Genomic DNA, 11691 nt, shown 5'->3' with positions numbered 1-11691 from the left:
CCTATCTGACTTATTTCATTTAGCGTGATATCCTCTAGGTCTATCAAGGCAATGTCTCTTTATATCCCCTTCCTTTTGGTCTGTGCGTGTCTTTTTTTTTTAAATCTGAAGTGAGTCTCTTGTAGGCAGCATATGTAGGGGTCTTGTTTTCTTATACATTCATCCACTCTATCCTTTGGTTGAAGCACTTAATTATTTTCCATTTGAGATAGTCGTTGATAGGAACAACTATCTCAAAAGGTAGTTATTATCATTTTTTATTCATGATTTTTATATATGTTTTTTTCTAAAGAAGTTCCTCCAACATTTTCTGTAATAGTGGCTTAGTGCTGATGAATTCCTGTAGCTTATATTTGTCTGGGTAGCTCTTTATCTGTCCTTAAACTCTAAATGATAGTTTTGCTGAATAAAGTTTCTTGGTTGTAGATCCTGGGTTTTCATCACTTTGAATATTTTGTGCCAAGTCCATCTGTCCTACAAAGTTTATTTTGAGAAATCAGCTGCCAGTCTTATGGGTGTTCCCTTGTAGATAACTAACTGCTTTTCTCTTGCTGCTTTTAAGAGTCTCTCTTTGTATTTAATCTTTAGCATTTTAATTATGATGTATCTTGGTATGGGCCTCTTTGGGTTCATTTTTTGGAGGACTCTTTGAGCTTGCTGGGATTGTATTTATATTTCCTTCCCCAGGTTAGGGAAGTTTTCCATCATTATTTCTTCAAGTAGCTTTTCCACTTCTTGTTCTCCCTTTCCTCCTTCAGATACTCTTTTTACACAGATGTTTTTACACTTAATTTTGTCCCAAAGACTCCTTAAATTATTATTATATTCTTGGCTTCTTTTTTCTTGCTGTTATGATTGGGTGACCTTGGCTTTCCTATCCTCTGTATTGGTAGTTTGATCCTCTTCTTCACCCACTCTGTTGATTTCCTCTAATAAACTCTTCATCTCGGATAATGTGTACTTCATTTTTACCTGGTTCCCTTTTATAATTTCCATTTTTGTTTTTATATATCTTTTTAATCTTTGTTAAAGTTCTCACTGAGTTCATCTATTCTTCTCCTAAGTTCATTGAGCATCTTCATAACCAGTGTTTTGAACTCTGCATCTATTAGATTTCTTAGGTCCATTATTCCTGGATTGCTGTTCTGTTCTTTCATGGTTTCTGCTTCTTTGTCTTCCTACTTTGGCTATCTTCCTGTGTCTGTTTCTATATACTAAGCAAAGCTCTTAAATCTCCCGGTCTTATTAGTGTGGTTTTGTGTAGTAAGTGTCCAGAGGCATAATCCTGAGAGGGGTTCAGCTGCAGGCCAAGTTTAGGCCTAGCCTGTGCCCCTCCAGGGCTACCTGTTAAAATTCTGCAAGCAATCCACAGATTCTGTGCTTATGGTTACCTCAAGAAACCATGACAGAAACCGAGATCAGCTGCCATCAGTGTGAATCCTGGTGCTGCTCTGCAAGTGGCACAAGACTCACCAAGAACACAACTGGATATGACTTGAGTAGAGTCGCAATTTAGGGGAGGCGGAGTTTCAGGGAATCCTCTGGGTGGAGTAACCTCTGTTATCCAGTTTGATGACATCTCAGCTATGGCAGCGCTGAGCCTGCACACTGGGAGAGGTGAGGGCTATATAGAGAAACAATGGATATCGCTGGCACTTCTGCCTGGGAGAAAGCCTGGCCTCTGGCCCTCGCTCAGACACCTCAGCATCCCCCTCTGGGTTCCTGGTGTCCCCTAAGTAGTTTACCTGGCACTAGTACTAGTGAGCAAGTCCATCACTATGATAGTTGGTCATGGACGTGGCCCCTTTAAGAGGCGTCTGCAACTGCTGGCTGCAGCTACTGCAGCCTCTGTCCCACTTAGCCACTTGGTACTGGGCAGCATTTTGTCTTCACCCTGACCTACCTCCTCCCATTGCAGAGTGATTTCTTATTTCTCTCCCTAGTGTTAGGTCTTGTTCGTCTAGGCCCCAGGTGATTCTGTTTGCTATTTGCTCCTTGTTTCTGTTACAACTTTGATGTGGTAGTAAGAGTAGATAAACAAAGCCTCTATCATCTATGTCATTTTAACTTCTCTCCCATCTCTTCTTTATCCATTCAGCCATTGATGGACATTTGGAATGCTTCCATATCTTGGCTACTGTAAATAATGCTGTGATGAACATATGGATTCATATGTGAATCCATATGTTAAAGTAGTGTTTGGGTTTTTTTTCTGTAGTTTGTAATTTTGACGTGGTTGTGAGAAGAGGTAAGCACAACATTTTCCTAATCCACCATCTTGACTGGAAATTCCCTGAATTTTTATAATGTGCAGGCACTGGGAATGTAGCTGATAAATAAGCTGACCTCATAGAACTTATATTCTAGTGGGAAACTGAACAATAAACAAGATAAGTAAATGTAGCATTTGGCATTTCTATATTTCTCTATATTAATATTTAGTTTTACAAATTTTTCACTTGATCCCACATTGTCTTGTTATGAGTCAGTGCTCAGATGGCACCTACCTTTTTCTAGATGGTGAGATTCTTGAAGACAAGGAGTAGAGGGTATAACATCCCTTCCAGGAGGGATGTTCTCCTTGCAGGGAAGGAATCAGAAAGCCTTATCCATAGCCTTATTGTTTACTGATATGCCATCCTGTAGGCCTGAGGCAGGGTAGAAGTGCTGGCTGAGTACACCTGACCCAAATATGAATTTATATAGTTCTGCCAAAGCCTGGCTGGAACAGTTAAACTAAGCTTTTAAAGTAAAGACCAGGGTGAAATAGATACATGTATTTGTAAATTCTACATTTCCTCAGGGGTAGGATGCCATTATTGTGTGATACAGCTCAATTTTTTAAAGTTTTTAATTTTGGTAAATTTTTTTTGTGGTACAATTTTAAACTTCCTATAACTGTTTGATTTCATGTTCTGTTGCTGGAACAGATGTATCATTAATGCATGTGTCTAGGAAGTTATATTTATTTCATACGCCTTGCTTCCTCATCCCCAAAAGAAACAGAGTCGGTTACAAGAAGAAGTTTGCAATTCATGGAATAATCAACCAATTAGTTGTTCCCTCTTAAGAAGAGGAATGAAAAGACAACAGGACTATAACAGAGGCAAGCTCTCACATGGAAAGATTACCCAGGACTAGGGTGGCCAATTTCAGCCATATTCTTTCATAAACAAGCAAAGAAACAGGTCTCACATGTGTGGGCCCCACGTTGGTGACTGGGTCTAGTTCCATGACTTGTTCCTACTGGGCTGCCTCATCCTCCTATAGTTATTGTCATGACCGAAATGGCGATTTCCCCAGATTTAAGAGCACTCCCATGTCTGCTGCTTAAAAACCCAAGGTGGAAAATTTGATGAAGTTCCTTGAGCTGGAAAAGGTAAGCCTAAAGTAAAACGGGTTTCTGGCTTTACTGCTCCTGGGTTAACAATGGACAAGAAGAGATTATTATCATTATAATTGTTATTATTGGTGGTAAATCATTCCAGAAAATCTGCTCCAAACATTTTTGCTGAGCAACTTACAGCATGAATTGGGTTCTATCAAAAAGGTGCCATGTATAACTACTGTATTATTTACTTGTCTTTTTCAGTAAACTTTTTCAACAAATGTTGTCTATTTTTCTATTAGAGGGTGGCTCTAGTGGAGCCTGAGATATACCCAAACTTGACAGTAATTTACTTGCAAGTTAAATTTATGATACATTTAAATATTTATATTCATTTAAAATGAATAGCAAGACTAAAAGTATTTTTTTTCATGCTTATTACTACATGAAGTTTGACTTGAAGTGGAAATTGTGCGTCTGATTGTGTAACTGAAAGAAGCATTTCAATTCTGGCTTCTATTTCAGGAGAAAATGCCTGCAATTAGTGTTAGCTTGCATATCTGCTGAGTCAGAAAATGCTTCAAATTGAATTTTTTTTTGTGGACAACAATGAAACACACTAATTAAAATGTATTATCAATATATCTATGACATTTATAGCAAATAAGATAAAAAAATAATTCGAGTCTTACAATAAAGCTTTCAGATCTTGATGCTGATAGTAAACCAATGATGATAGCTATGTGTCTGAGAGGATCAGTAAGAATTATTAAGTATTAAGTAAGCATTAAGGATTAAGTACAATATTTTAAAACAGAATTCTACAGAAAGAAACAGTACTTATTGTATGATTCCATTTATATAAAATACAAGAATAGACAAAACCAGTCCATGATGATGAAGGTAAGGTTGATGGTTATCTTTGGGGCAGGTGTTAACTAGGGACACAAGACTCCTTCTAAGGGGCTGGAAATGCCCTGCATATTGATCTGGTTGGTGGTTATATGAGTGTGGACATATATAACATGTTACCAAGCTATACACTTCAGATGTGTGCACTTTACTGCATGTACGTTAGATCTCTTTAAAATAAAAATAAATACAAATATACTCCCCACGCCTCTATGTGATTTATAAATAGCCATAGATATCCCTGTTACAATTGACCCACAGCAGATTTTCAGCAATCTTTTCAACTTTTCTCAGGACTGAGTTCCTTTGGAACACTATGGAGGGTTTTTGCACAAAACTATTCATCATGTCATCCTTTCAGAAAAAATATGCCAATTGAAAAACAGAATGAAATCTATTTTGTCATTATTTGTCTGCATGATTTTATTTATTTAGCCCACATGTCTTTTTTTTTTCTAGCTAAATAAGTAGCAGATACAAAGTATAGTTCTGTGCTGCATTCCTATAAAGAAGCCAAATTTTTCACTTTAATGATTATTTATGTTTCTTTCAAGTTCCTGCAAAGATTATCTGGATTTACTACAAAAGTTATAAGTATATTAAACAAAATATTGTTAAATTCAATATTGCTCAAGAAGTTGGATAATAATTTGAGATATAAATTCATGTATCCCACTTTTCATTCTCCACCTTTCAAGCTGACAGAGGCTCCAGTTTCCAAGCCTCAGGTTAGAGCGTGGCAGAACAGAAAGAAGAGGCAGCCTGAGGGCTTCCTATCTTTTATGTTCCAAAGCTTCAATCAGCTGAAATGGGTAGGATTGGCTGGAGAAAGTGTTTTCTCTGTGACTAAGCAGAGGTTTTGAGACAAGGGCTGGAGAGAAGGAAGAGCTCTGTAAGTTTCTAAGAAGGTGGTTCTGGACTCTTCTTGGGAGATATTCTGGAGGGAAGCAGAGTGAGCTATTACCAGAGCAGGGTCCGAGACATAGATTCATTTTTCTCCTGGGGTAGGAGCTGAGGGTTATTGTATTCTCAGGAACCATAAGCTCAGGGATGATGATTGTGTCAGCAATACTTTGTGTGGAAAGATGACCAGAGACAGGAACTCCCACCTGGTCTCCCTCTCTTTCCAAAGCCTTAGTATTGACCTGGGCCTTGAAGCTGATGGGTAAAACCCCAGGAACACCTGAGATTAAATGCATTGCCAGTCAGTTGGGATGGGAGCTCAGGGGGAGAAATTAGGTTGGTTTTAAAAAAATAAAGAAATGCTATTTCTAGCACATATGAATTTATGGATGGAGATTCACCTGCCATGCTATGAAAACATTCTTCTCTCCAAAATTCCAATCAACATCATTTGAGGTGATTTTTCTAGTAGCTACATGTTTTTAGTCCCCAAGGGAGAGACCTAATAAATAAAACTGTGATCTCTGAGAGTGGCAAATTGAAAAATACAAGTTCAGATACTTTGGGGCCATGTAGAGGGTTTCTAAGTCAAATGTGACTGTGGATGGTGGTGGTTTGAATACTGAAAGTATAGACAGTTAAGGGCTGTCAACTGGGAGAGGGTGCCAGGCAGATTCTGGGTAGGCCTGGACAAGTCAACCAGCAGTTGTGGTGGACGAGGAAAATTGAAACCTTAGGACTCTGCAGTTCCAGGGGACACAGACCAGAAGTTGAGAAATCATGCAGAATTATAATATGTCTGCAATGAGGTTTGTTAAAAAGAAAACCACAGGCTCAAAATGCTATCACTTGCTGAAACCCATGATACCAAACCTAGACTTAATACCTTACTTAACTTAAGTGCAGTTTTGACTTTCAGTAAAATTGTAATCGTAATCAATCAGTCTGGAATTTTCTGGTCAACACCATTGAGGTAATCTGTCATGTGGGCCCACTAAATTTACCAGCCCTTTCAAGAAGAGGCAATCAGCATGATAAAACATTTGCTGGTTTTTTTTTGTTTTTTTTTTTTTACCATGCATCCTACCCCACCCTCCCCTCAAAACGTCCTGTTCTAAAAAAATCCTTTCTTTTCTTTTGTTAACAACTCCTTTGCCACACCTTTCAGCCTATAAAAACCTTCCGTTTTGTGCAACCCTTGAGAGCACCTTTCTAGTTGCTAGAAAGGATGCTGCTTGGTTCACGAATTGTTTAATAAAGCCAATTAGATCTTATAATTTACTCTAACGAATTTTGTTTTTTAACAGGTCTCATAAATCTTGACAGTTAACTGTAAAGAATATTGAAGATACAGAAAAAAGCCCTAAAGATCAGAAAACAACAAAAATGTCAATCTAGAGAATTCTCTTTGACTTCCAGTTTGGCGCTGGAACTGGTGACTGGAGTTGGGAGAGGGGAGCGCCAGGCTGCAGGTACATTCTGAGAAGGCACTGCATTTGGTTAAAAAATGAGACTAGCATCTGAGCTTGCTTTCCAGCTGGAACCAAAGCAGGAGAGCTGGACTTAAGAGATGGCTGTTACAAGGAATGTAGGGACCTATATCTCAGCCTGCAGAGAAGGCAGGAAGGGATTGAATTAGGAGCTCAAACAGAGTGTTTTAGGGATTGCTCTCAGTGATGGGCTAGTTAAAAGTAACATGTTCAAGGAACCTGTTGGAATAGGAGCTGTAGGATGAGAAGCAACCTGATTGGGGTGTCAGCTTGGGATCTGTGTGCATGTGCATTCACGCACACACATGCATGTTTGATTGTGTGGTGATGGTCATAACTGAGAAGCCAGCCTAAAAAGACTTGATTTTATACATGGCCAGGGAATTTGGGAAAAAGTGTTCTGTTTTAGTCAGAAAGTAGAAGAAAAATGTAACTAGGAAATGTTACTTCCAGGGACCAGTATTAATGAGTGGCAGTTTTGGGGAAAAGCTGAGAGATAATTCTAAATGCTTGGTTAAGTCAGGTTGGTCCAAAGAATAATTTCTAATTTACCTCTCTGTATGCTAGTATTTTTCTCTCACTATAGTTAAATTGCTTTTTACCCTAAAGAGCTCACCATGTGTTGTTGGGACCATTGGCCATATAAGAAGTACATCAAAGCAAACTAAAAGAAAACTCTAAGTTTGTGGTCTTTTAAGTAAAATTCTTCATAAGTCTTTTGCAGTTTCAAAATTCAGAGATTCACACATTTTACAATCTGTAAAATAATGACAATAGCGATAATATGTTATTTGCTGTGCTCTGAAATTTCAATAGGAAAGATATGGAAGGTATTATAGAAGTTGGCCAAAAATGTGCACAAATGGATTAGAGAGTCAGCAAAATGAAGCAAAAGAATGGTTTGAATAATAACTTATTGATAACAGATAATACAAACTTTTTTGATTAGGCTTCAGAAGAATCTGAATAGAAATGCATTGTTTGGTATGTGTATACTTTGGTCTCAATAAAAATATCCGGTTGCAGAAATATTTCATGTGGTTTGAACTAACAGGCAAAAAATTAAAAATTCATTGGTTTACGCTAATATATGTAATTGTATATTTTGGAGGTAAGTATAATGGCATAGGTTTGCTATAATAGACTTGATTGGAAAATGATCTCTTGGAGAAAATTTATTGCTGGTCATAAGATTTTTTTGGTTTAGAAAAATGCTGGATTTAGTAAAATCTGTAGCACCAAATGAAAGTCTGCTTTAATAAAAACGTGAATCTGAGAATTGTGGTTTTTAGGAAGCAGGCATTTGATTCATTAAAATTGTATTGGTTTATTCTTCATGTTGGATTTTCTGAAATCCATCAATTTGAAGCATGAAGTAAGCATTTGCTAGGTATTGCTCCAATAATGAAAAACTCTTAGTAATTATTTTTAAAAAAAGTCTTATTAATCAACTGTGACTGTTTCTTTGTAAGATTCTCATGACAGAAAAAGAAACAGCTTATTTTGCTTTTGTTGAAGATGGCAAACAGTCATTTATGTCAGAGAATCTACTCAGTGTCACAGAACTTGGTGATGGAAAAATATCTGCAGAATTAGATCATGCTGCTGGCGTGGGCTGCCAGCACTGCATCTTCAGTACAGAGTTCTCTGGTGCTTTGTCTGAGTGAAGCTGGACTAGATCCATAATGGGGACTCTGTCACTCTCCTTGGAATAGGATCCCATGGTCTAATTGACATTATTGTTAAGAAATTGTTCATAAAATTAGGAAATTAGAGTAAACAGAGCTACTCACAGAGGGTAAAGTACATATTAAATGAGTTACTGAGAAAAGTGATTGAGGTGAAGTGCACAAATGAATTAAGGAGACTCCCAGGTTTATTTCTGGACATAGAGGAGGAGAAAGAGGTATGGAGGAAGGTAGTAGTAAGATGCATTTTGGAAGGACAGGCATGTAAATAATTTGATCTTCTCTTCAAATTTCTTTTCAAGTTTGTGAAATATTTCCAGTGAAAGTCTACTTTGCTTCATTTTCTCATCTAGTTGAGGCTAAGGATCAGATTCTGAGTGACAACTCTGATCCTGTCATCTCTTCTCCAGGATAAATGATTTCCAGGTAGAGGCTGGGTTTGCAATGATCCTGAATCAGCAAGAAGCAAGAGAGGCTAATGCTTACCATGGCTTCCTCACCTCAAAATAGACAACTCAAAAGCCCTCTGTTTTTCATTTGGTGTGGCCTTCTTGTTCTAAGCCAGGGAAGGGCACTGGGGACTGTTTACCAGTCTTGTGATAGGCTGGTTACATAGAAGACCCCATTTCCTCCTTAGTGCTCTAACATCAGAATCATGTGTGAGTCTGGTCAGGCCGCCATAACAAAGTATCAAGATTAGGATGCTTAACCAACAGAAATTTTTTGTCTCACAGTTCTGGAGGCTGGAAGGAAGTCCAAGATCAAAGTGTTGGCAGGGTTGGTTCCTTGTGAGGCCTCTCTCCTTGGCTAGCAGATGGCTATCTTTGCCTTGTGTTTTCACATGACCTTCCCTCTGTGGGTCTGTGGTCTAATCACTTATAAGAGTATCAGTTCTATTGGATTAGGGCCCATTCTAATAACCTAATTTTACCTAATTACCTCTTAAAAGGGTCTATCTCCAAATATAGTCACATTCTGAAGTACTAAGGTTTGTCACTTTAACATACAGATTTTGGGGGCACATAGTTCAGCCCATAAAAATTAGGTTCAGAAAGAAACCAGAAGGACTGGAGGAGATCTGCTGCAGTGCAAAGGGGAAGCCACAAAGCTGTCTGGGTGCTCCTGTGGTAGCCTTGGGGATATCTGGGGAAGCAAGGTCTGCTCCCACCAACTTCTCCCACCTTTCTCTTTCACTTCAGTTGGGGAGGGGTTTTAAAGAAGTGCATAAAGGGAGAACAGGGCAGCATTGGGTGCCTTGAACTCCCAGTGACTGACTCTAATAAATCCTGAGGTCGGGGGCTCCTGGAGCCTGAGTTCCTTCTTCCTCGCATTCAGGCCCACCTGAAACTCCCTTCCATGATTTACAGGCAGCACAAGTGACGGGGAAGGAGAGGAATGCAGCAAGGGAGAGACATTAAATGGTGAGAAAAACTGCCCTGGCTGTGACTTTAAAAACTAACTGCTGTTAAGTCAGAAAAAATTCTGAGTGGAAGCAATGAAAGCAGAAGGCTGCAATGTATACTGTATTAGAGAGTTCAGAAAAGAGCGCCATGTTTACTAGAGAAGAATCTAGTGTAATCTGCTGTTTTGGGATGAAAAGCTCTGTAAATATCAATTGTGTCCACTTAGTCTAATGTGTCATTAAAACCTTAAAGGTTGCTAATTTCTTATATAGTTGGAAGTTCTAGCTAGAGAAATCAGCCAAGAGGAAGAAATACAAGGCATACAAATTGAGAATGAAGAAATCAAATTGTCACTTTTTGCAGATGACATTATTCTTTCTATAAAAAATCCTAAGGACTCCTCTAAAAAGAACTATTAGAAACAATACATACAATAAAGTTGCCGGATACAAAATCGATGTACAAAAATCCATAGTATTCCTATACACTACCAATGAATTTTCAGAAAAAAAAAAATGAAATTAACAATTTATTTTGCAATTGCAACAAAAAGAATAAAATGCAGAGGAATAAACATAATGAAGCATGTGAAGAACCTATACACTGGAAACAATAAGACATTATTAAAAGAAATTGCAGAAGACGCAAAGAAATGGAAAGATATTCCATGTTCATAGATCGGAAGCATCAACATAGTTAAAATTACCTTATTACCCAAAGCAATATATATTTAATGCAATCCCTATTAAAAACCCAATGACATTTTTTTAAAGAAATAGAACAAAAAATCATCAGTTTTATGTGGAATAACAAAAAATCCCGAATAGCCAAAGCAATCCTGAGCAAAAAGAACAAAGCTGGAGGTATCACCCTGCCTGACTTCAATACTACCAAGTGACAATAATCAAAACAGCATAGTATTGGCAGAAAAACAGACACACGGACAAATGGAACAGAATTGAAAGTTCAGAAATAAACCCACATATATATGAGCAAATGATTTTTGACAAAGAAGCCAAAAATATACGATGGAGAAAAGAAAATCTTTTTAACAAATGGCGCTGCGAAAACTGGAAAGACACATGCAAAAGGATGAAACTAGACTGTTATCTGTCACCATACACCAAAATTAACTCAAAAATAGATCAAAGACCTAAGACCTAAATATAAGACCAGAAACAATAAATTGCATAGAAGGAAACATAGATATTAAGCTCATGACCTTAAATTTAGAGAAGATTTTGCGATTTTGACCTCAAAGGCAAGGGGAGAAAAAGCAAAAATAAATGAATGAGACTATCTAACGAGCTTCTGCATAGCAAAAGAAACCAACAGGAAAATGAAGAGGTGATCAATTGAATGCAAACAATGCCTCCCATAAGAGACTAATATCCAAAACATATAAAGAAGTCATACAATGCAACAGTAGAAAAACAAACAATTCAATTAAAAAATGGTAGAAGATCTGAGCAGACACTTCTCCCAAGAGGACATACTGCTGGCCAACAGACATATGAAAAGTTGATTAACTTCAATAGCTATTAGAGAAATGCAAATAGAAAGCACAATCAGATACCACCACACATGTGTGAGAATGGCTATCATCAACAGGACAAATAATAGCAAGTTTTGGAGATGTTGTGGGGAAAAAGGAACCTTCTTACACTGCTGGTGGGAATGTAAATTGGTACAGCCAATATAGAAAACAGTATGGAGGTGCCTCAAAAAATTAAGAATAGAATTGCCATATGACCCAGCAATTCCTCTTCTGGGTATCTACCCCTAAAATTTGGAAACATTTGTCCATAAAGATATATGCACCCTGATGTTTGTTGCAACATTATTCATGGTGGCCAAGACATGAAAACAACTAATGTGCCCTTCAATAGATAATTAGATAAAGAAGATCATATATACAACAAAATATTACTCAGTCATATGAAAAAATGAAGTACTGCCATTTTCGA

The sequence above is a fragment of the Pteropus alecto genome, unplaced genomic scaffold (assembly GCF_000325575.1).
Source record: "Pteropus alecto unplaced genomic scaffold, ASM32557v1 scaffold45, whole genome shotgun sequence".
Classification (NCBI taxonomy): domain Eukaryota; kingdom Metazoa; phylum Chordata; class Mammalia; order Chiroptera; family Pteropodidae; genus Pteropus; species Pteropus alecto.
Note: the sequence above shows the minus strand (reverse complement) of the source record.